This window comes from Microchirus variegatus (genome assembly GCF_963457635.1).
Source record: "Microchirus variegatus genome assembly, chromosome: 15".
Classification (NCBI taxonomy): Eukaryota; Metazoa; Chordata; class Actinopteri; order Pleuronectiformes; family Soleidae; genus Microchirus; species Microchirus variegatus.
Window position 1 is genome coordinate 19,371,551 of NC_139816.1, and position 23,863 is coordinate 19,395,413.

The following is a 23,863-nucleotide window of genomic DNA, read 5'->3' on the forward strand; positions in this document are numbered from 1 at the left end:
GCGTCGGGGCAGAGATGGAGTAAGTTAGAGGGAGAGACAGCTCCATTTGGCTCATATGCTTTGCAAGTTTTTCCACGTCCTCCAAGGCAAGGTGACAATGAAACGGGGCTCTGTCAGGCCTTCTGACTGTTGGAGGGACCCATTAATATCCTGTCTGGACCATCCCCTACAGGCCTCTCCTAGCACTGGACAACAGCAGCTGGGAGCAGGCGGAGGAGGCAGAAGGCAGTGGAAAATTCCACTTGGGTTTCCCTGCATCATCTCATGGCAGGAGGTTAGGTGTGCCATTAACTGCAGCATCTGGTGCACCGTGTATCCACAGACAGATGTGTAATATCTCATATGCGACAGTTATGTCTGCTTTGGGGGTGAGGAGTGTCTCTAAAAAAAACACACCTGACATGCAGGATGGCTGACTTTGTTGCTGTAGTGAGAAAGGAACCTGCATTCAACAAGGGGGAGGGGGGATGATTCAGGGACAGTGGGGGCCTCTGCACAGGTGTAGATGTTGTTCTCCAATTACTTGTTATTTACACAATAGTTGTTATATAAAGTACTTACTAAAGTATAAACAGACATCTGTGCAGACTTGAATGTAACCTTTTAAAAGTGTCTGTATGCTTGAAATGCAATAAAATGTTCACATTAATAACTTGATTCAGTGACAACGTCTTCTATTTTTCTGTCTGGTCCTCATGCATGTTGTGTCACTTTTTTTTTTTTTTTAAATCCTGGTGGATCAAGTCCTCAAGTCTCTCACTTTAGTAAACAAAGATAAAACTACAAGTATGCACGTCTGAGAAATGTGGAAAAAAAATCTACTTGAACATCATATCCAGCTGAATACCTGTGAGTGTTACATTATAAATAAAATGTTCGCTTTCTATTATCAATTTGTAATATGTAAGCAGTATTTTATACTGTAGCTTAATGTTGTATTTTCAACTATATGCACTGGCAGGCAGGTTAATATTTAATGACTTAAGTATTGTTGAGCATATAAACTATAGCTGTCAGGTAAATACAACAAGAAGGTTATATTCAGCACAGCAGAGATTCATGTTTGCCACCATCGATGTCATTGAAATGCCCAGTAAAGTCAAACTGAGAGCAGAACGTTTGGAGAAAGTGTCTCATGTCTATGCTGAAACCTTTTGTGTCCAAATCAGGCAGATCCAGTGATCAGCTATTACCGCAACACACCCACAGACACAAAAATGACCGTCCTCACAGTCACATCTCTGTAATCAGACAAAGATGTATCCCTATCGATCCCCGGGGGCCGAAACCGCTGAAAATCTGCTGTGTGTAGCACCTGGCAACCTTAGCCAGTTGTCCAGCGCTGCCCCGAAACACTCAGGTTAAAAAGCTTTCATTACTGTCTCCTCCGCTTCTCGCCTAATGACAAAATACTGCCTTTATGGGGATCGATAACTTCACCGGTCAGCCCGGAGGAGAGAATGGAGATGAAATGCTGAGTATATGGCTTCATGAAACGGAGGTTTTTGTGTTTTACTGTGGGCCAACGCTGAGGGGTGAGGGTTTGACACACATTAAAATAAATGACAGCGCCCAGCATGATGATGATTACAGCATATCTTTAATTAGAAAAGTTGTTCCTATTAATCCCTGTGAGATGATGATGATGATGATGATAAGAGAACAGGATGGGGTGATTGCTGCTATTGCAATATTACATTACATTTACAACACCAAGACTAAGGTTGCCGTCTGCTTAATCCCATTATTAGTATTGTGCTGTAGCGCCAAAGATAACGAGTACACGCGAGGCTGTTCGTGAATACGAAACATGTATGTGTTTGTGGGTAGATTTCACAAATCATCGGGAAACTGCTCTTAATTCTTCAGGTGTTGTTGTCCCCATTATTGTCAAACTATTCAGGCTAAGTTTACCTGCCGTAGAGAGAGGAGTAAAAATCAACAATGCAGCAACGTAGAGGATAATGAATTTGACTAATTCCATCCAGCTGAACTCCACAGAGCAGCACTATTTGTAGTGATTAGGTCACAGGGGAAGTGTTTTTTCCTCCTAATACAACTAATACTTGCAATCAAAGGTTTAAAGCATTAGTTCTCAAAGTGCAGCCCGGGGGCCAATAGCGGCCGGCAGAAACATTTCTGGCGGCAGTGAATTACTGGTACATTACTGGATACAGACCAATAAGTGTAAACAAAAATATTGGGTATTTACCTGGTTTCTATATGGTGAATTTTAGTGTATTATTGGGTTATAAGCTGGTAATAAGCAGGTAGCTACAGCCCCCAATTACTAGCTATTTACCCATATTATGGTAACAGAAATGTGTTACTTGGTATTAACCTGTAATTAGAAGGTAAGAACAATGGCCAAAATACTGGGTAATAATTACCCAATAAATTATAAAGCGTTATTATATTAATGCTTAAATTACATTATATTAATGCTTATATTACTTAACGCTAAACTGTAGAACTGCAATCTGGTCATTAAAATGATTACAAATGGGATTTCTTTTTGTTTTTTTTCCTTTTTTTTTTCCTTTGGCGGCCCTCAGTCCAATGTTGGGTTCCTAAATTGGCCCTCAGGTATCAAAACTTTGAGAACCCCTGATTTAAAGCAATAGTTCATACTTGTCTGAAGCAACTTTAACAGTGAAACAAGTGTTATTCAAGGCATCAAATTTTCATTTTTTTTTAGATCTTTGACTGAACTATTTCACTGAGAAGTGATTGATATTTGCAAGAAAGCAGGAGGTGGAACCTGAACTTTATCCTCCAACAAATCCTTCTTACTTAATAATTTACCACTCGACTGGTGTATGTGAATACATACAATGCATCTGTTGCAAATACATCATCAGGTCTGTTTCCTTCCCCAATTCCAAATTGATGTTTTTTTAAGGCAGCTCTTAGAACAAAATGACAAGAGGTGTTTCATTCTAACAGCCGACAACTCCTGTGAATGAAAAATAAATACAAACAGAATTGGGGGACATCGTCTCTGACACAGAAGCAGAGGCCACAGCGGGGCTCCTGTACATATACAGAAGAAACGTAGAGCAGATAAGTTACCGATGTTGTGACTGCGTCTACTTTTAAAATAAGATATGGCCGTGGTGGTTGACAGCCTTGGCCCGATCGCACCGTTAACAGCTGATGGAGGATGAGACTTGGGGGAATATAAATTTCCGATCTGCCGACAAGCCATCGAGATAAATGGGCTCCCACCAATCTTACAGATCAGTTTGTGTGACAGATGTCTTGGACTTGTAACCCAGATAGTAAACTGAGTTCACCTTCCATCTTTTCCTCTTTTTTTTTTTTTTACCTTTCTAACGCTTCACTTTAAAAAAAAAAAAAAAAAACAGATGCAAAAAGATATGATACCAACAGAATTGCTTTGTAGAACCACAAGTATAAATGAACTTGAGAACACACTTTCCATTAGATTCCAATAACTAATCATGACATTAGCATACATTAACCATAATTTGGAAGGACAGGCCGCCTGGTGTATCAATTTCACCGGTGTAAACAAGTGAGAAAGCATGCTTCGCCCTTTTCTTTAACTTAAATGAATGAATGTGAATTGCTTCTCCAATGTTTTTTTCTACTTCAAAAATGGTTTCATTTATGAGGCTAATATGTGGCAGGTTATACCTCACCTTTACCTTTTTACTTGTTTGAATGACTTTAAATATGTCAGTACAACCCATTAAATATTAATTTGCACTTTTCAAAAAGTGATTACAGCTCCTACCTTGTAACGTTTTGAAGTTTTTAATTTTCATCAGAATCACTTGATTTCATTCCGCACCAACCCCCCACTTGGTCGCTGCGCTCCCTTGCCATTACCATTACGCTAAAATAAAATCCTGACCAGAACCCTGCTTGTGTTTGTAAATTGAATCGTTCCATAACAATAAACAACAACATTAAATCAAATAAAACTAAAATCATAGCTATTTGAAAATAGGACAAGATGTATGTATGTGCTCTTCACTGACACAGTCACGAGCACAGACGGTGGTTAATCATTCCAGCTTCAGACTTTCAGTGTGTATTCCTGTTTTATCAGGAAAAACTTTCCCCCCAATCTTCTGCAATGAACTTTTTATGATGACACCATCGCTGGTTGATCTGCATCATGCATTTCTGACAAAAGTGACTGATTAGAAAGAAAGTATGTGCAATGTCTAGCAATAATTATCTGTTTCTTGGAGAGACAAAATGAAAAAAAAAGAACGTACAACACATTTTTACGAGAAAACCAGAAATACTGTGTGTGAGACTGAACACTGAATAAACAGCTCACATTTATGCCCAGAAATTCAACATCTGTTTTCTGTCTTCCATTTCTCTCCCATGTTTTTACTTTACCCTGCAAGATATGTGTGTGTGTGTGTGTTTGCACATACTTTGTTCTCTCTTTATTCTCTGGCATAAAAACTGATCTTGTCAGGACCAGAAGAACTCATGGAGACAACAAACCCTGGCTCTAAGGAGGCAGAACTTTATTTCTAAAGAACGGATTAACTTTAGGGCTGAGATATAAACTGTGATTAGGTTAATATAAGGTGAGACATTAACTGGTTATGGCTTTATTTTGGCTATGCACACGAATGGGAGTCAGTGCAGTGTCCTCAGAGGAATAAATGTGCAAACCTGTGTGTGTGTGTGTGTGTGTGTAAGATAGAGGTGGGGGTTAAAGCTATCCCTGCTGCATTAATGAGACCTTGTGTTCCCCCGATAGATTTCTTCACCCCGAGCCAGCGGCTTGATTGAAGCAATGCTCTCTCAATTTCAAAACCTCTCTCTCTCCCTCTCCCGCTCCCCTGTGCCAACACCGTGTTCTGGACCCCCCCCCCCCACACACTTGCTCCCATAGTGGGTAGAGCAGACAGAGAGAGGGGCTTAACCTGGACGTGGAAGGAATATTGGATGCCACTGTGACAGATTACAGTGGTAATAGACACCCAGGCCAAATCCTCACAAGGATTACAATCATATTTTCATATGGCTCAGGGTCGAGCGGAGGTCGACTAGCCTGGACCATGGTCAACCGAGCAACAGGGGACCAGAAACACCTCACACTCAACATTTCCTCTTGCCAACTGTATCTGACACGATGCAGGCTTTAGTGTACAATTTCATAAATGTTGTTTATTCATTTTCTACTGCTTTATCCTCCACATAAGGGAGGGACGCTGGTGCCAATCCCAGCTGACATGGGGCAAAAGGTGGGACAGGTGAGTTTTGGTTTAGACAAACCTAATTATTTTGACTGGTGCATCCCCATCTTGAAACTCGGGTCACACTTGTATGACCTGGAGGCCAAAAAGTGTAAAGCATGGTGAAAAAAAAAGTCAAACTTTTTGAAAAACAAACAATAAGCAATAACAAGTAAAAACCAAAGTCAAAATGTAAAGCATTTATTATTAAATAAATATTTAAGTAAATTAAAACACTAAAGAAGCTTACATACATAATTTAATATAAGATGAAATGTAATTGCCTGTAATTGCTATTCTGTCTACATTCTCTTCATCATCATACGCACAGTAAGTAGCTTTGCTTCCAATGTAATATGGTGCGAGTCGTACAGGATGTACGGAGTCACTGTACGTCTACATTTTTAACCAAAACTTCACCTTTAATTGGAGAACAGAATGGGTATTTTTAATCTAACAGCTCTGACGGTTGAAACCTGGGCCTCTCTGTGCTTATTCAACGCTGCAGCTGCTCTGTTACCTGCTCACACTGCCGGGACAGTGTGAGCAGCAGTGATATTTTTGATACTGATATTTTGCCCTGGTTAAGAATTGAGGGCAACTTTAGTCCAATTCCAACTTTAGGAAACATTTATTGCATGTTGTACACGGTTGTTTCCTTTTTTCACTTGCTCTAAGTTAATTTCCACTTCATTTCAGCTGCCTGGCTCTCAACTGACCCCTCGAGCCTTCATACTTCTCCGTCGTGGTGACGGATACGCACTGCAATTTCCCGCCCGATCAGTAGGGTTCGCTACGCAAGGTTGCTGTGCTTTTGTCTACAGTGAGCAATGGCGTCTGAGAGAGAAAGACTGTCGTTGTTGAAACAGTGGCCATTTCTCACTTTTCTGTGTCATGGAATGCAGTTTTAAGATAATTTGAGGCAAGAAATTAGCCATTTAGAGTCTAAACATGTGCTGTGTGTATTAAGATATGACGTATTTATAGTTTGGCAGCGACGTTGTCGGCGGTGATCAGCTCCACCTCTGTGGACCCTCGGGGCCCACAGTGGCCGGCACAGATTAGTGTTCGCTCGGCCTGTCCTGAGGACCAATCGCAGCCCTTGGAATTGTCAGTGTTTAGCCCAGAAAAGGTTCCAACGAGGTAACATAAACTAATACACACATATACACACACACACTAAAAGCTCCACCAGCTCCCCATCAACTTCAAGTGAACCATGGACTAAGAGTCTAACACATGAATAATGCTGTTTAGGAGCACCACAGGGGAAAACCCACATTGGTTTAATGCAGTGAGCTGCACCGCTCAACCACCATAAGCACCGCAGCGAGTGCCGTCCGGTCAATTGAGCAAAGGTTATGAGGCGAGACCATGTGTAAATGTCCTCGTGCTGCGTTCACCGTGATCAGTGGCGGCGATTTAGGAGATTCATGAGGCCTAAAACAATAGTGAGGAAGGCCTTCGCCGCTCGGCTTCAGCACATTCGCAAGATATAAAAACACTTTTATATTCCATTATCTTTTATGTGGCAAGCACCACCGTGTGCTACTGTGATATGGTCTGGAGGACAGGACAATATCCCCTGCTTAGGAGATGGTATATTTGCAAGTGCAGGGCGAGGACACATATCAAAAGCTACAGCTGAAGTATTTGGACGGCTGGTAGTATTCCTTTAACACAGGCGGTTAACTTGACAGATTAATGGTACGGTACAGTAGAATGGCACAGTGAAGGAAACTTGTGCACAAAACAACAGCAGACTGTCCCATCTGTATGATCTGAATGTTTTTGTGTGTGTGTGTATGTGTGTGTGTATACGTCAATCTTCCGATAGTGACAATTTTTTCAGGCTCTATTCTGCCATCTGCTGCAGCAGCCCACAGAATTCAGAAGTATTGCAGATGGGCCACGAGAGGTCATAAAAGTTGATTCAATGTATTCATGTGCATTGATTGTTTTGTACAGTGTACAGATAATCTATAGACGGCTTTGTTTTGTACTCAAGAGCCTTTGAGCTTTGAATCACATCTCGGCTCTGCATATCTTGAGTATAAAACAAAGCAGTCGATAGATTATAAGTTCAAATATTATCTTCCACTTGTGTATGGAATGTATCCTATTTCTGTGATTTATGATCTTGAAGTGCAAAGAAAGCTTTACTTTGGGAATAGATTCTCTGTAGCAATCAGATATTTTTACTTTCATCCTGTGTGACTTACAACTGAGGGGAAAACAGTAAAGCTATAGCAGCGTAGATGATCTTGGAGTAAGAACTGTGCACTCAATGTGTTTTAATAAGATGACGAAATGAGATGAAGAAGTGCACAGTTAGTGAGTCATTGAGGGCTTGTTGAAGATGAAGAGGAATGCCACATTTTTATAATTATATTTGACTGCTTCTTTTAACATCCGTTCAACGTGCACAAACAGGAACAAGTTGGTCTGCTCTGCGTTTGTCCTGCGGTCGTCGGCGCCAGGCGGTGTTCACACTGAGTTCAGCTAGACGGCTGCAGACCGAGCAGTCACTCTATGGGCAAACATTGGTGACGTGAATTTGATTCTGGCAGCCAGGGGTAGCCAGTTGAGGCTAAACGGAGCGACATGTGCCCTTTTGAGCTGATTGACGACCAGACGCACCACTGCATTCTAGGCCATCTGAAAAGGTTTCACTGTCCATAAAGGGAGGCCTGCCAGAGGGGCACTGCAGTAGCATTTGTAGTCATATTTTTTTTTCCAATTTCAGTTGACTAATTTAAACATCCATCCATCTGCTAAATGTTTCGACTGCATTGCTATAGGCGCACACATAAACACACACTTTTTTCAATGTTATTTCAAGTTTGTTGTTTGATAAAATACTCTCTTTACACTCTGTGGTGCAGCAAAAGTGCCCCTATTTGGAAATGATTAATTAATTCAATAGTGTCTTCATTCAGCAGGTCTATGCAACAAATTATCTGTAAGTAATTTTTCAGACACAATAATTGTAGCAGGGCAAAATGCAAAATGTAGCAGTAATAACATGAAAAAAAAAAAGCCTCAACTAGAATTGAAGCAGTATTATTTTATGATTGCCTTGACTACAAAATGCAAAAAGTAATAATCTTCGGCTGAATGCTGTTGGGAACTGGCCACAGACATTGATGTTTTGCTTTTAAATAAAACTGTGATCTTAACTGCTCAGATCTCAGGCATATATTTGTCTTTCTTTTTTTAAATATTAATTTAAACAATATTGGAATATATCGTTGAGACTCCACCGGATCATGAATGAATCTCACCAAATGTCATGAGTGTCGTACATCTTTCGCAAGGATGTCATTCAGTGAGCCGATACACCACGGCAGAATCGATATCCAGGCTGGTGCAGCGCAACATCTCTCAATCAAAGTGTCTTGTCAGATAACATCAAAACTTTGGCATTTTTTTCCGCCAGCTTGTGGCCATGATTACCCCTGATCTTTTAACTGAGAACTCCCTCAGGAATTGACATCATGATGCAGAGGCGACATCGTGCTCCTGTCCCCCCATCGCCATTCCTTACCCTCTCACCATGTCTCCATCCACCGTTATTTTTAATGGTGTAATAACGGCACATTTCCTGCGTAGCAGCCCTCCAGAGAGACATGTATCAGTGTCACCTTGACCAAGCTAAGAGGCTAACTCCAACACAGGGAGCTGCTCCCATTTGTCCCACATGGACACAAACCTTAATCTCCTTTAACAATGAGACTGCATCACAAATTAGTGCATGAGCACCGTAATATGTTAGCACACCTAACTGGTGTTAGCACTGTCACAGGTGCCGAAGCATAAAAAATAAAGTCGAATGATTAATTGTGGCTGATATAAACAATGGTTTTAATGTACTGCTTCAATTCAGATTAAAATGAATACACCCAAAGAAAATATGTATGAAAATGTGTACTGCCTCGAAAGATCCACTCACAGAAACTGAAAATGATCACTCACTTTACAGATTATAACAGTGGAGTATGTGTCTTAGCAAGATTTGATACGAATGATAAAATAACAAATGAACAACAATTCTGATATGAGTAAATTCAGAATTCTGGACGCAGAAAAAGAGTTCCAAAACCTTAGACAGACTGGAAAGTGCTGCAGGCACAACACGTCCTACTGAAATATTTAAGTTTGAGAATCGAACTGTCTCATAGAAACAAATAAACAAACTTTTTTTGTCCATGTTCAAGAAACAATGGATTACATTTTGTTACTATCTCACTAATGTCTGTGAGTTGGAATATCACAGCAAAACAGCTATTTACTTTTCTCTAACAGATATCACTGAGTATACGCCATGTAAGTCCAACTGGCTTTTAAGACAATTCAGACATTTACAGCTAAAGGCTGATCCTTTAGCTGTAACATCCACTTCAGCACCATGGACAGTGCCACCATCTCAGCAGCTTTCTTTAATGCAAGCCACCGTATGATTATACTGCACTATATTAAAGTAAATTAATTATTTGTGAACAGAACTTCACAAATCATTTAATGTAATGTAATCTAAAAAAATTCAATTGTCTGACTGGTTGTTTACAATGTTTATAACAATGGAAATAAAGACGTCACAGTGAATGTTTTTGATAGCGAGGGGAACCTGATAACTGCAGCCTAATGATAGGAACTGGGATCCTCAATGATGAGGCTTTTCCTTCAACTGATTGAGTGTAGAACACTACAACTTATTCTGATTTGTGAAATAGTTGGACCAGGGGCTGATAGTGAAGGTGAACCCTGATTTCAATCAATCAATCAATTCCAACATTAAACAGAAACAAAAGCAGTAAGGTATTCTCAGGAGAAATAACACCTCATTTGGTTTGCTGCTCCTGAAAAGCATGCAGAGCAGCACGGTGTCCATCACGTGATATTCGCTCTTGCAGTCGTTTAAGTGCCGTCACATTTCACTCCCAGTGAAAGCCTTTTCAATCAAGCTCCCCTCATCAAGCGTCACCCCTCATTAGTGGCTCTATCGTCTGCAGTGAATACATGGAGAATCTATTCCTGCTAAAGAGCGCGTCTGTAACTCAGTCAGCAGTGGCCAGAGCAGGGGGTAAATTTAGCACTTGATAATTATCTCAAAGTGGTCTGTGGGTGTGGTAGAGGAGTGAAGAGTGAGGTTGATGTCATGAAAAAAAAAAAAAAAAAAAAAAAAACTCCAAGCAGTCGTCATCTTCAGCCTTTAAAACATTTCTATTTTCTTTACTATAGTCTTTAGGGCCTGTTATTTCATTTATTTCTTAAAATGTCTGAGCGTTTAAGTGATGATTAAAATCAATAGTGTGGTAAAGCTCAGCGTTCCCAGAGTGGATATTTAAGTGTGCGCAGCATAGTTGGGATTCAGCTCCAGGCTTTTCTGTCAGATCACTGAAGGTCTATTTAGTCATTCTACAGGGAGACTTTTTTCTTTTCCTTTTCTCTTTATTGTTCTTCTTCTGTCTCCTTCCTTTGCTATGTTTTTTTTTTTTTTTCAGCTGAATCTGAGAAAATGATTGGCAGACCACTCCTGGGAGAAACGAGCGCAGGCCTTCTCCTTTTCTTTGAGCTCACGACACTCAAACACACTGACAGACAAACTGGGTGCGTGCACACACGTGCGCACACAGATAAATTCTTCCGAAAAGCAAGTCACACGGGAGAGTGAATATAAACAAGGCCACACACACTGACTTGGTACTACTTCTATTTCTATGACATCTAAGTACATTTATAAAAATATATGAAACTCTTCAACTTGGCCATAAATATTTTTCCTCTTTAAAAAGACTTTTTGACCCAGAATCAATGACAGCTAGAACCACACAAACAAACTATTTTGTTCCCTTTACAGTTGCCACTTCAAACTTTGGCAAACTTTGACTTTTTTTGTGACTAGTGTGGCATGACCATTTCCTTTAGTTTAAATCAAATGGTCAGCAAAAAAGCAGCCATCAAAAATATCTAAACATGTGCACCATCACATTGATTCCCCGGGAAACATTATGTGCATAACCTAACTTAAATAAGAGGAGTGAACCGTGGCCGTCAGCATCAATGGGACACAAGTAGATCCACTTGATTCCGCGGTAATAACTTCAAGCATCCGCCGCCGTCGTAATCACGCTCCTCAGAAGGGAGTCAAGGATGCTCCGACAGCTGATTGTCTGCAAGCTCTTGATGAGCTGCCATTATACAAGATGAGAGCTAAGTGAGGGGTGTGAGACAAGAAAGACAGGGAAATCAAAAACTTTAACAGGGCTAGAGGGAAATACTGCAATAATCAACTCCACTCAGCTGAAATTATAGATGAATTAAGCACTCTGTTAGTGATTAATTAAGCCAAGAGATTCAAACTAATGAGACCACACAGAGGTGTGTGTGTGTGTGTGTGTGAGTGTGTGTAGACACACTCTGGTTGAGGGCTGCAAACCCATTTTACAGCAGGATTAGTGGCAGTGCTTGATCTTGCGATCGCTGTTCACAGGCTGTGATAACATATTTAAATAGCTGAAATAACTGGACATTTTGGAGCTCGACAAAGGAGAACCTGTTTTTTATTGGTTTTTTTTACTTAAGAAACACTGTAATCACAAAACCACATATATATATATAAAGCATATTTGCTAACTCCACAACAGGAACAGAGTGGTCATGTCGCCTGTTGACTGTCCCTATAACAAGTTGTGTTCACATGCAGCTGTAAAAAAAACAAAAAACATCCATCCATCTTCTACTGCTTTATCCTCTACATGAGGGTCACAGTCCATCACAGGGACACAGAGACAAACACTCATCCACTGTCACATTAAATGTCACATCTATGGTCAATTTATATTGTCCAATTTACCTAATCCCCATATTGTATGTTTTTGGACTGTGGGAGGAAACCTGGAGGAAAGAACCTGGAGAGAAAACCCCCCCACACACAGGGACAACATGCAGACTCCTGGTCAAAATATTCGTTTTTACTGAAATGAATAGGGAAAACACTGAGACCAATGAATGTTAAACTGACAAACACATACCTTGTTTTATATCTAATTTAATTATCATTTAATTATGTTATATACAACCAGCTTCTCCCTGCAAATGAACCCGCGGCTCTAATGTGCACATAGTTGCAAACACTGCGTTAGAGCTGACTGGTAGATGTCAGAAGAACTAATTATGGATTGAGTGACAGACACAAAAAAACAGAATGACTTACTCTCATAGAGTCTATGACTTTGGGGAAACACTGTCACAAATGTCAGGTTTTTATTATTACAGAGCTCAAAGTGCCGAAGTCAATCAGCAACAATAAGATCCGACTTTCTGCATCAGCTGTCATCGATAACACTTTTCTCCGACTTTTAATGTGGATAAAGGAACTGATAAATTGCAGTTACATTGTTTATTATAAACTGGGACAGTGAGTAAAATGTTAATTACTATGTAGATCTCCCTGTTTGTTGATGTGTTGTATCTGCATATTTTAGTTTTCAATAACCCATACGTAAGATGACGTGGTTCAATTCCCCATCAGAGACGAAGCATAATCACGCTATTGCATTAAAACATTGTGAGCTGCTTCTTATTCGTGTGAGCAGTTCTATGCAGAGAATCTAATTCATTCATTCCCATTTCAACAGGCTCCAGTTTTTTACACGGTCTGTAAACACAGGTAAACCACACTGGTACTGCCAACCATGTAAGCATGAATAATAAATTATAAATCATAAAACTGCTACATTTTTATTTGGAAAGCAAGTCAAATATTTCTCTGTCAGCGATGTTGTATTTCCGTTGTCTTCCGTTGTCTTACTAACAAATAACTGTGCATAATGGCTCCAAATGGGAGAATCAGCTGTAATAAATTAACAACTGCCGTTTGTCGCCATTATTGTTTAATTAAAAAGCGTATTTGTAATTTATGAATAGGAAAGTTCTGCTCACCATAACACAAAAATACAAGTGAATTAATTATTTACTTGTGCTCGTAATTATCAATTTCCTGTGTACGTGTAATAGCAAAAACATCAAAGCATTTACATTCTTTATCATCAGCTCTAAAATGTAGGGATATTTTACACACAGTTTGAAAAATAAGGGTCTTTTTTTTTCTGTCCTGCATCTCCTCATCTCCCGCGGCTCCACCGCGTCGCCTCCTCCTTTACTTCTCCTCCCCCAAGGGTGATTTCATGTGACGTGACAGAGTTGTGGAAGCCACGGGCGGATGTGTTACAAATGCTTTGTCACCGCGCCAAACATGGCAGCGAGCACACGCCTCGACAACTCTCATGGATGCAGCTTTGGAAATTGCTCTGCGTCGCGCCCGCCTGTTTGACTTCAGCCTTTACGTCTCAGTTCAACTGCACCGATGAACTGCTCTGTGCCTGCCTGCCCCGTTCTGTTGGCCTAGTTTCTCAGAATGAATATGCTGGCAGGAAAGCAGTGGAGAGGGAGAGGTAAGGCGAGCGCTGCATGGGTGCAGAAGAGGTAAAAAAATAAAAAAAATAAAATAAAATAAGGCATGACTCAAATGAAGCGTAAACACAGTTCACTGTTGGTTAAACAGGCCGCGTATGTGTTTCAGTAAAAACGCGAACAAGGCACATCATCAGAGGCACCACACAGCGGAAAGGCAAATCAGAGCAGTTTTTTTATGATGCAACAGGGATCAACAATGTCAATACCACTCAAACTGGCATTTGATTTCAGCGTAAATAAGGCATCACTAAAGCGGCGGTGGAAAAAAAAAAATATATAATGCATATCAGTGCCAAGTATCAAACTTCCCCCTTTTCCTCTGACTCAACAGTATTATGGGGCTGTAATTCAGCCTTAGTTATAGATCTGATCTCTGTGCCATTATCATCCCACTGCCTGGATTTGAAAAATATCTATAATGTGTGTGAGTGTGCTTGAATTTGTTACCTCTTCAGGACCTGTTTTTGGCACAAACACTGACCTTGTCATTAGTGGGTTAAGGTAAGGGTTAGACATTTAACTGGTTTTGGTTACGGTTAGGGATATGGATTGGTCAGGCTGTCGAGAGTAATGGAAATCTATGGCTGTCCTTTAAAGGATAGCTGCACAAACATTTGTGTGTGTGGACGACTGGGGGAGGTGATGATGTTGTAGGATGACACAATGCACCAATGTACAAACAGATATATGACCTGTCACAAAGATGACACGTTGATCCTGGAGCAGGAGGCTGACATCAAACTAAAGAGCTCTCTGTTTCCAAAGATCCTCTGTGAGGGAAGATGCTTGACTGCATGGAATACTGCTGCGCACCTGAAATTAGACTCTTCGGTATTTTACCGAACCGTTCGGTACACCCTGTGCGGTTAAATACACAACGGCAGACGTTTCGACCCGTCACAAAACGTTATCAAAACTTTGTATAGCCGTGCGACTAGATCCACTCAGGAGCGTAGACATGAGCGCAGCGCTGCACTCAGTGCCATGGGCTGCTCATGCCGCAGAAACAATGGCGAGTGAACGAGACTCCAGTTTGAAGAGGCACCGTCTTCGTTTAAGTCCGTTTAAGTGTGGGATTATTTTGGAAACTACGCAAACTACGATGAGAATGAGAAAAGGACTGTCAACAAACCACGGTGTGCAAGCATTACGTTGCAAGCATCGGTTATGCACCGCAGTGAAGTTAGTTTTAAGTTGGATATCGACAGACATGATTCGCTCCGGGTAAACGCCTTCCATGTTCCACATTCACCTACAGCGGGACTCTGAGCAAGCCTCTCATCTATGTCGTCATCACCTGTCTCTTTCACTTGGAGCAGCATGGTGTATTTGTAGTTGTAGTTTCTGTGGGTGGGTTAAAATTGTGTTTATTTGTATTGGATAGCACTATACTGTTTAATTTGTGTGGTTTTATGTTTTCTGTTTAATTTGATCTGATGGTGCACTATTGTTTAAATTAAGTTTGTGGTTTGATTATATCTGTGCTTTTAATTATTTTGACAGTGCAATATTGCCTTTACTAATCTGAGTAGTTTAATATTACCGTATATATATATATATATATATATATATTATACACATATATATTTTTATTATCGAGACCGTACCAATACCGTGGCCCAAAAACCGTGATGCATACCGAACCGTGGGAAAACTGTACTGTTCCATCCCTAGTAGCTACCAGCACTTCGACAGTGTGATATGTCCTCACGCTTGTGTTTCACCTCATCTCAATGTCAGGAGTCACATCCTGTTTATCATCAATTATATTATATCAATAAATTTAGCTTATATATTTTAGAATCAGGATTTCCAGAATTTAGGAACATGTGGGAAAAAAACATGTATACAAATAGGAGTAGCATTCCACTGTGTGCAAGTTTGAATGTTTGAATGAAAGTCGATGGGAAAATGAGCCAACCCACTTGATTTAAAACAGCAGTAAACATTTTCCCGAGGAGTTAATGGTCTCAATCAATAGTCTCTGCTCTTCTGCAACAGAGATCATGATGTCAATTTTGTGAACGATGTTCCCATTTAGAGGAAGAGAGGCACGTATAAGTGAACATGGTGCTGGCGGTTGGTATTGACGGTTGGTATTGCCCGGGTGCACGACATGTGAGAATTTTCAATGTCAGAAAGTGATACAGTGAGAGTCAAACTGCAGATCTCAATGGTTCATAACAGTAGTTTGTTTGTTACCGCTTTTTATTTCAGTCTTTGGCTTTAAATTTAGCAAACGGTATTTCAGTGTCACTTTAACATCAGCCGGTAAACACAAGTGACAAATTGAACTTTGAAGAAGCAGACACTCAGAGTAAAATTAAGTAAATAAATACATAAATAATAGGGGGAAAAACAAACAAACACTCTCTACAGGAATACATCTAAGTCTGGAGCATATGTGATTTTATTTATTTCCTTTTCTGCGTTCGCATCAACAAATGTTACCCCAGTTTCCAGGCTCACTCGGACTAAAATAGGTAAATGGACATTCATTGACAAGCCACTAAAAAATTTGAGTTGTTGTGTTACACTAATCCACATAGATATGCCAGAGGACACGAGGCTGCTTGTCTCAGACAAACACAGTGAAGTGGTCTCATTTCACTAAGGTGTGTGTGTATTTGTGTGTGTGTGTGTGTGTGTGTGTGTGCATGTGTGTGTCCGCAGTTCTCGACTCAAACCCTTGGAGAGTGTCTGTTGGCAGTGAGATAGAACAGCTTTGCCAAACCCTCTAGTTTTTACTTCACAATGGAAGTATGTCATCCTCTTTACCTGATTTAATAAACCTCCTAAATATCAATAAACTGCTGAAAGCAATCTACGGTGTTGAGCTGAATGTTGACATAATTAGAAAGCATTCAGTGTCAGTTGCACTTTCAGTGCACGTGTCACCGCAACACAAGTGATGACTAAAATGATGATGTGCTCAAATGTTGGCAAGACAGGCCTGTATCTGCCAAATACTACTTTATTAATCCATTATTTATCTACATATTTCTCAATGCTTGTACAACAAAGCTTTGTAAGCTAACTGACAGTGAAGCTGATTATTGCGTGAGTATCCAGGTCCAGTCAAGAATAACTGGACGTGACAGATGTTTTTGTTCTTTGTGTCCAGACCCACTCTGAGCCTGACGTTTTTTAATGTGAGCTGAACTGAAGTTTGTGCCACCCTGGCATGCAATTGTTACCATAGCTACTGATACTGTAATGATGGCCAATAAGCATGAGGGTATATACAATCCCATGTGACCAAAGTTGAGGATCTGACCTGAATCCAACACAAACCAAACCATATATTATATAAAAAGTGGACATGGACGTTCTCCCACCAATGTCACATTTTCCTGAGGAGTTAATGGACTAAATTGCGAGTTTTGGATTTGCTTCAATAGTAAATGAATGCAGATTTTGTGTTCACACTAAGAGTAAAATAGTTGATAAAGTGCACTGTACATATGAGTGGACACCAGCATGATTAACAACTGGTTTCGTCCAATAAGAGTCTGGTTGCCTGTACCTGTTACTGTACTGCTAAACTTCCTGTTGCAGAATTTTGAAATTTTTATGGGTTACATCACAACTGGTTACTTCATGGTCCAAATGCTTTCTTTAAACTGATTTCACTGCTGTCTTTGCGGAGAAAGGCTACAGAACAGACAATTAAATTACATTTCTAAGTTAGACATCTTTTTGTCAAAGTGCAAACAACAACAAACTCCAGGGCATGAGAGCTAGTGGGAGTAATGCAGGGTTCACGGACCTGTGAGCAACTAACGAGAATCATTCAAGATGCATTTGTAAATGTCATCACTTGCCAAATGCTTGCTTGCTGCCACTTTGTGGTCATATATGCACCACAAATAAGGTAGTCATTGGAGAATAAAGAAAACTATTTTATCATTGCAGTTCTCTGAAATAGTCATTTAAATGGATTGACTTGTAATTGTCTAATTAATATTTATTGTATTAATTAATAACCATATAGTCAAATATTTATGCCGATCCTTAGTCTAACCTAGCCTTACAGATTTTGATAGGCTCAGGTTGAGTATCCACTCTTCTTTGTAGGTTTAGGAATTTGATGTTGCACCCAGTGCTGTTTCTCCAAAAGCTTTCTTAATAAGAAAATCATATTTCAGCTTGTTGCCCCCAATCTTAGGTATGCGCTCTGTAGCACAACATGAAACCAGCCACAAAATGCAAGGTGCGCTTTCATGTGCCGTCTTATTTTAGAATACAGGCCTTGAAGTTCATTGTGAGCAGCTGATGTAAGTTCTGCACTTACATGAACAAATGGTACAAAAGGGTAGTCACCTCGAGCAAAGTAAGTCTATTATGAAAGGATGAGGGAAAGGGCGCTATGGTGCTTAATATGCCTTTGTAGCTGCACTGGAACAAATGCGATCAGAACACCTACAGTGGCGACTGTTGGAGAGGGGGTGGAGGTGTTGTTCATCCGTCTCCTATCACAATCGTACTGGAGATGACATAATTTAGTCGCTGTGTGCACAGTCAGTAGATACACCATCACTATATAACAGGGATAAGGATAAAAGTGTTGGTATGGGTGCAGATTAGATGAAGAGCTCATTTATACAAACGCTCTTTGAAGACAACATCTTATTTGTATTGATGTAGTGAGAAACAGTGAGTTGGACACGTTGGTGAGAAAACCTGGTTTGTTTACTGTACGTCTCCTCACAGCAACATCTCTTTACCAGGGGAAGAGTGTGATCAGTAGGCCAGGCTACATCTCAATAATTCAGACTGGTCCTGATCCTCTCCACAGTCTGCTTCACATACAACTCACTTAAAAAAAAGAAGAAAAAAAAAAGCTCAGCTCTGCCTGCTTACTGTAGCATCACCACACAGTGTGGCGTACTGTACTTCCACTAAGCTTCAGCCAGCACGCTCTGCATATCTCAACAACCTCAGTCACGGGTCACGGCTGCTGCAATGGCAGAGGTGAGTGATTACAGGTTGGTCATGCCTCAGCCCTGCAGGTTTGTCAGCTGATTAAATATTATTGTATGCTGCTTTCATGACACTGGCTGATTACTCCACTTATGCCATAGTTTATGACCCTACAGTGAATCTAAATCATTGCCACAATGCTGGCGTAATTGAACACAATGTGTGTAAGGTATTGGTATTTTACACATGGCTGAAGTGTGATTGTGCGAAGTGTGATATGCATTATTGTGTGAAGTGTGTATTTCCCCAGTGTGGGATCAATAAAGTCTAATCTAATCTAAGATAATCTGATCTAATCTAGTCTAATGCTTTCCTGCTCATATCCAAATGTACCTCAGCTGACATCTGAAGTTAGTTTAGAATGCAGCCATCTTCACTGTATCAAACGCAGATATACAAAGGTTACTAATGCTGCTTTTCCACTACACAGTCCCGGTAAGCATAGGCTCAGCTCCACTCTACACAAGTTTGTATGCATTTCCATTACTATAGTACCTCCTTAACGTGGACATCATAGCAGGGCTGCCCGAAACTGCTGTGACTTTGTTTTACATGCGACACACACAAACTAGTGACTGGTAAAGCAGTTGTTTTCAGTGGACTGAATCATTAGACTCAGTATATTTACAGAATCAGTTCTTCCTGCATAATTGAAAACTGAAATATAGCAGAAGGGGTTGTGATGCGGCTCATCGCTCACAATCGCCGCATTCGGCAGTGCTGTCTCTAAATACACCAGACTCCTCTGTTCGGTGTTGAGATTTTTTCCTAAATGTAGGAGATTAATGTCAAGTTTTCAGGATTTTAAAGTCTTTTTAACTGATCTACAGTTCGGCATTGTTCAGTTTGATTCCTGTGTCGGACGTCACGCTCATGACTCTTCCAGTGACAACTCAGACCAATCAGTGGACAGCAGTCCGACGAAAGAGCAGATACTAAAAAAAAGTACCAGGTACCAGGTACTATAGCTCATGGAAAAGGCACAGTGCCGAGTCGAGCTATGCCAGGACAGTGTAGTGGAAAAGCACCAGAACACTCAACTGGAGCCTGACGGGACTCCACAGAACCAGATGGGTTAGGCTGAGCAGTACCATCACCTTATATTATATAACTGTCTTGGTTCAAATCGGCAGCAAGAAAAAACTAAAAAACAAACTGATTCTGATGATTTCCTCTGACATGCGCTTTCGAGCAAAGATTTCATACATACACAAGAATACATAATCAGTCAGTCTTCATGCAACTCCCACTTTTCCCTCGACCCTCCTACGTCTGCATATGTATGAGCAGGAAAAGTGTTGTTTCCCTGTCGGTTTTAAAACACTGTGATGGATTAACGTCTAAAAATGAACACAAACACGTAAGTACGTCTGCCCCACTGTGTTTATTAATAATACGATTAAAAAGCTTCATAATGAGCCTGATAAATTCACACGAGGGGCAGCTTGTGTACAACAAACAGGAATTAAGCACCATGAGCACCTTCCAGACAAATCCAAACTGAAACACTCTGAACTTCAGTAATTGCAGTAGCGAACCAAAACAAATGTCAAATCAAACTGCCTGTCAATTCCCTGCAACGTGAACAAAACTCCGCGCCTGCTTACATCCCCTGAGGGTGCATTTTTCCTTCTTCAGAAGAGGAAAAAAACCAAAAGACCACCGTGAGAATATCCACTTGCTAATTTGAAAAGAAAACTAAACAGTGAACACGGCTGACTTGATGACAGCTGTCAGTGTGACAAGAGGAATTATCAGGTGGGATTTAAATTGTTATGCTGGAAGCAGCCAGGCAGTGTCCAGAAGGGATTTGAAAAGACAAGGTTTGAGAGGAGAAGGGCTGTTTAGTGGCTGTCAGTCAAACGTATAATGTACCTTATGTGGATGTTTCTGTGCTGAATATTCATAAGCGAGATAAGTTAACTGTCCGTAAAAAAAAAACGGGGCAAAAACAAGAATTACGCCATAAGCAATTATACAGCAAAGGCAAACAGTGATCCGGTGTGCGGGAGCTGAAAACACAGAAAGTTTTCATTTTCATTTCTCCAGTAATTGCTTCAGGGAGCAGCCATCGTGTTTGGGGAAGAACAAGTGGGTTCGTTATGATTAGGCAGATGCTTTAAGCTCAACACATCAAAGTGTAAATCCTGCACCTGCCTCACACACAATTAACAAAGATTTGTTTTTAGATCAGATAGTTAGTCAGTCAGTTGGCATGACGAGAGCGTTCCCATATACTGTAGGTGGCAAGAAGAGTTCCTGTGAAGCACTGTAAGTGATTTTATTACACTTCGAATTATATCATCCTATATTTAATCATCACTCATAAAATGCACCCGTGAGTCACAACATTAAAACATAACAAGTTACTGGTTTGTGTATTCTTGAACAGGATATCATCATGATAAATAATTCAACAGGATTTTAATATGGGATTAGAAATCATTTAAATCATTTAAAGCATCTGTGGAAAAGTGGAAAAAACCCCCGAAACAGAAACAGCAACCATCTATGTAATAAATAAAACCTAGCCTTTGCACCACATTTTGTATTTTATGAATTCATTCGTCAAATTAAAAGTGAAATGAAAACAGTTTTTCGCTAAATGAAGACATATCGGTCTGATTACGACCTTCTGATTTCATGTTGACATCATAACTTCAAAATAAGCATGTGTGGTAAACAAAAGGAAGCAGGCACTTAAATGTCTCAGTGAGCAAGTAACGGACTGCAATTTGCAAGGAGAAACGGATATAAGAGCGCTAATGTTACGATGCCAGCCTTGGATATTCAAGATTATTATACTGAAATATGTTTTGGCGCTGTCTTAGTTTACTTGTGTGTGGAGTGTGTAGTGTGTTTCAAACGGGCTAGTAATGTGCCGTACAGTGTGTATGTGAGATGGAGCGCAATAGAGAGAGAGAGAGAGAGAGAGAGAGACAGACTAGGCATTCATTATCAAGCTTTTAAATCAAATAATGATTTCTCGAATGGTTGCATGCTCCAGAAAAGGCAGTTGCGTTCAGATGCAAGGCACTTTTAGTTCAGAATGTGAACCTAATCTGTTTTAATCTGATATGTGCAGCAGGTTAAGGCTGCAGCATGTTTATCTTCTCATTTAGGCACTCACGTTAACTAAGGGGACTGAGTTCATCCCTAATTTGCATGATAGTGGACAGCGCAGGCTGTATTTTAAACCATATGAAAGTATCTTCACTGCAAAAAACACTGTCTTTTACTGTCCTGTCCTTCACCTGTAGTGTCTTTTGTAGGAGAGGATAAACTGACCACTGCCTGCAAATACTCAAACATGATGCCAGAGCCTGTCTACAGAGTGGTCACTGCTCAAAGCAGACCACTGAATGTAACATATTAACATTTTTAAGCCCCTAACATTTTCTTTTACATGCAGAAAGAACTAAACATTAACCTGCAACATTTAAAGTACCAGGATTAGATTCAGGATTTTGACAAGCAATTTTGACATGTGTACATTTAACTATACAGCAGTGGTTTTTTTGCTGTCTGTGGTGACACAAAATGATGCATTTTATATCACGACTGATGGAGGGACACCTAAAACATTACAGCTCTGCTAAACAAGTAAAGATAAGACTGCAGGGGCCTTCAGGTGAACGAATTATCCCTGGTTCTCTGAAAAATAAGTGAGATGAAGTAAATGTTGAATGAGAGCTTTAGGTGGAGAAATAAACCCTGGTTCTCTGAAAACCTCTGGGAGGTAGCAACAACTCGCCGTGGTTTGGCCACAGAAGTTTGCACACTGAAGCTTTAAATAAACGTGTGCTTTCGTGGAAAAAGAATGACTCATGTTGCTGCGCAAATATCAGCCGCAACACCATCCGCGATAACAATAACTGAGGGACTGAATTCTCAGCTCCCCACACTTGAAACGAGCTAAAAGGGCAGTGCAGCGAGGGTAAGCACTGGTGAGGCAAAGGCCTGTGAGCACTGCCAACCATATGCCAGACTCCGCCTACACTTCCCAGCACGCACTGCCCTCTTGTTGCAGACCTGTGTTGCCAACTGCTGCCAACGTTTCACTGGCAAGCGTCTTCTGTGAGGCACGTATCCAGCAGCACAACAGTCTAACACCTCAACTTCAGGGACCAGTCACACTTTATTTCACTGTGTACTGATCTGCAATAACACACGAGATGATACCCAATCTCTCACATTATCTTTGTGGTATCATATTAATATAAGTACTTACATAATCAAAACAATTAGATCAGCCCATTACATGCTAATAGCCCTAATCATCATGTGAACCCATCATCCATGAACAATGCTTTAACAACCTTACTCTTCCAAGCACTTGCAGATTTAACTGTTTTTCTCATCTCTTCCAGGTGCTTTGTCATTATTAATCTATTGCAGGTTCTCACACTGAGAGTGTACAGCATATGAAGTCAATATGGAGCTCTAGAGGATCCGTCACGTTCGCAAATAGAGCAGATACAACTTCCAACAAAGACAATTCAGAGGTAAAAAAAAAAAAAATCCAGTAGGCTGGCACAGCTAGTGGTTTTCCCTGAGTTCTTATCTCTTGGCAGAGCAAAGCTGAGTCGCTCAGTGCCACATGGCACCCGGATACACAGTGAGACACAGTCACACACACAAACACACCTACACCAGCTCACATGCAGACACACACTGGCTTTATGATCTGTTTCCTAAAATCACTTCCGTGGGCTCAAAAGAGCCAGAAGCAATGAATAAGAGGCTTGATCCAGCTTTTGTACAATATATCATTAACAACAGTATAGCGGCTGTAAACGTGGTCTTTTTCGGTCATCTGATCTAATAATAATGTTACTTGTTGAATTTCGGTGAACAATACGAAATTGCTTATTGTCAAGGATTTGTGGATAGAGTACAGGGACAGAGTTGGATTGGTTTGGTTTCCAAGAACAGTTGGCAAAAGGAGGTTGAATGGGTAAAACTATTCCCTCTTGCCCTACTTAACAACTACACAGGAATGTGTTTGGTGTTTTTTTTTTACCTAAAGTTCAGTAACAGAACTGAAGATTTCAGAAAAATATGATCACACTTTTGGATGAGCTGATGAATATCAGACCAATTATCACTGTCAAGTTTTTATTACGCTGGGGGAAAAGAAAATAATCATATCATATTTGTAATTGAGGCAA

At 40.4% G+C, this 23,863-nt stretch overlaps 1 protein-coding gene across 3 annotated transcripts in view; it reads right to left on the minus strand.

Annotated features, from left to right (window-relative positions):
• ntng1a (netrin g1a) overlaps window positions 1-23,863 on the minus strand; it is a gene marked incomplete at both ends in the record, with an annotated part of 97,491 nt that overhangs the window by 57,754 nt on the left and 15,874 nt on the right. The window lies entirely within an intron of this gene.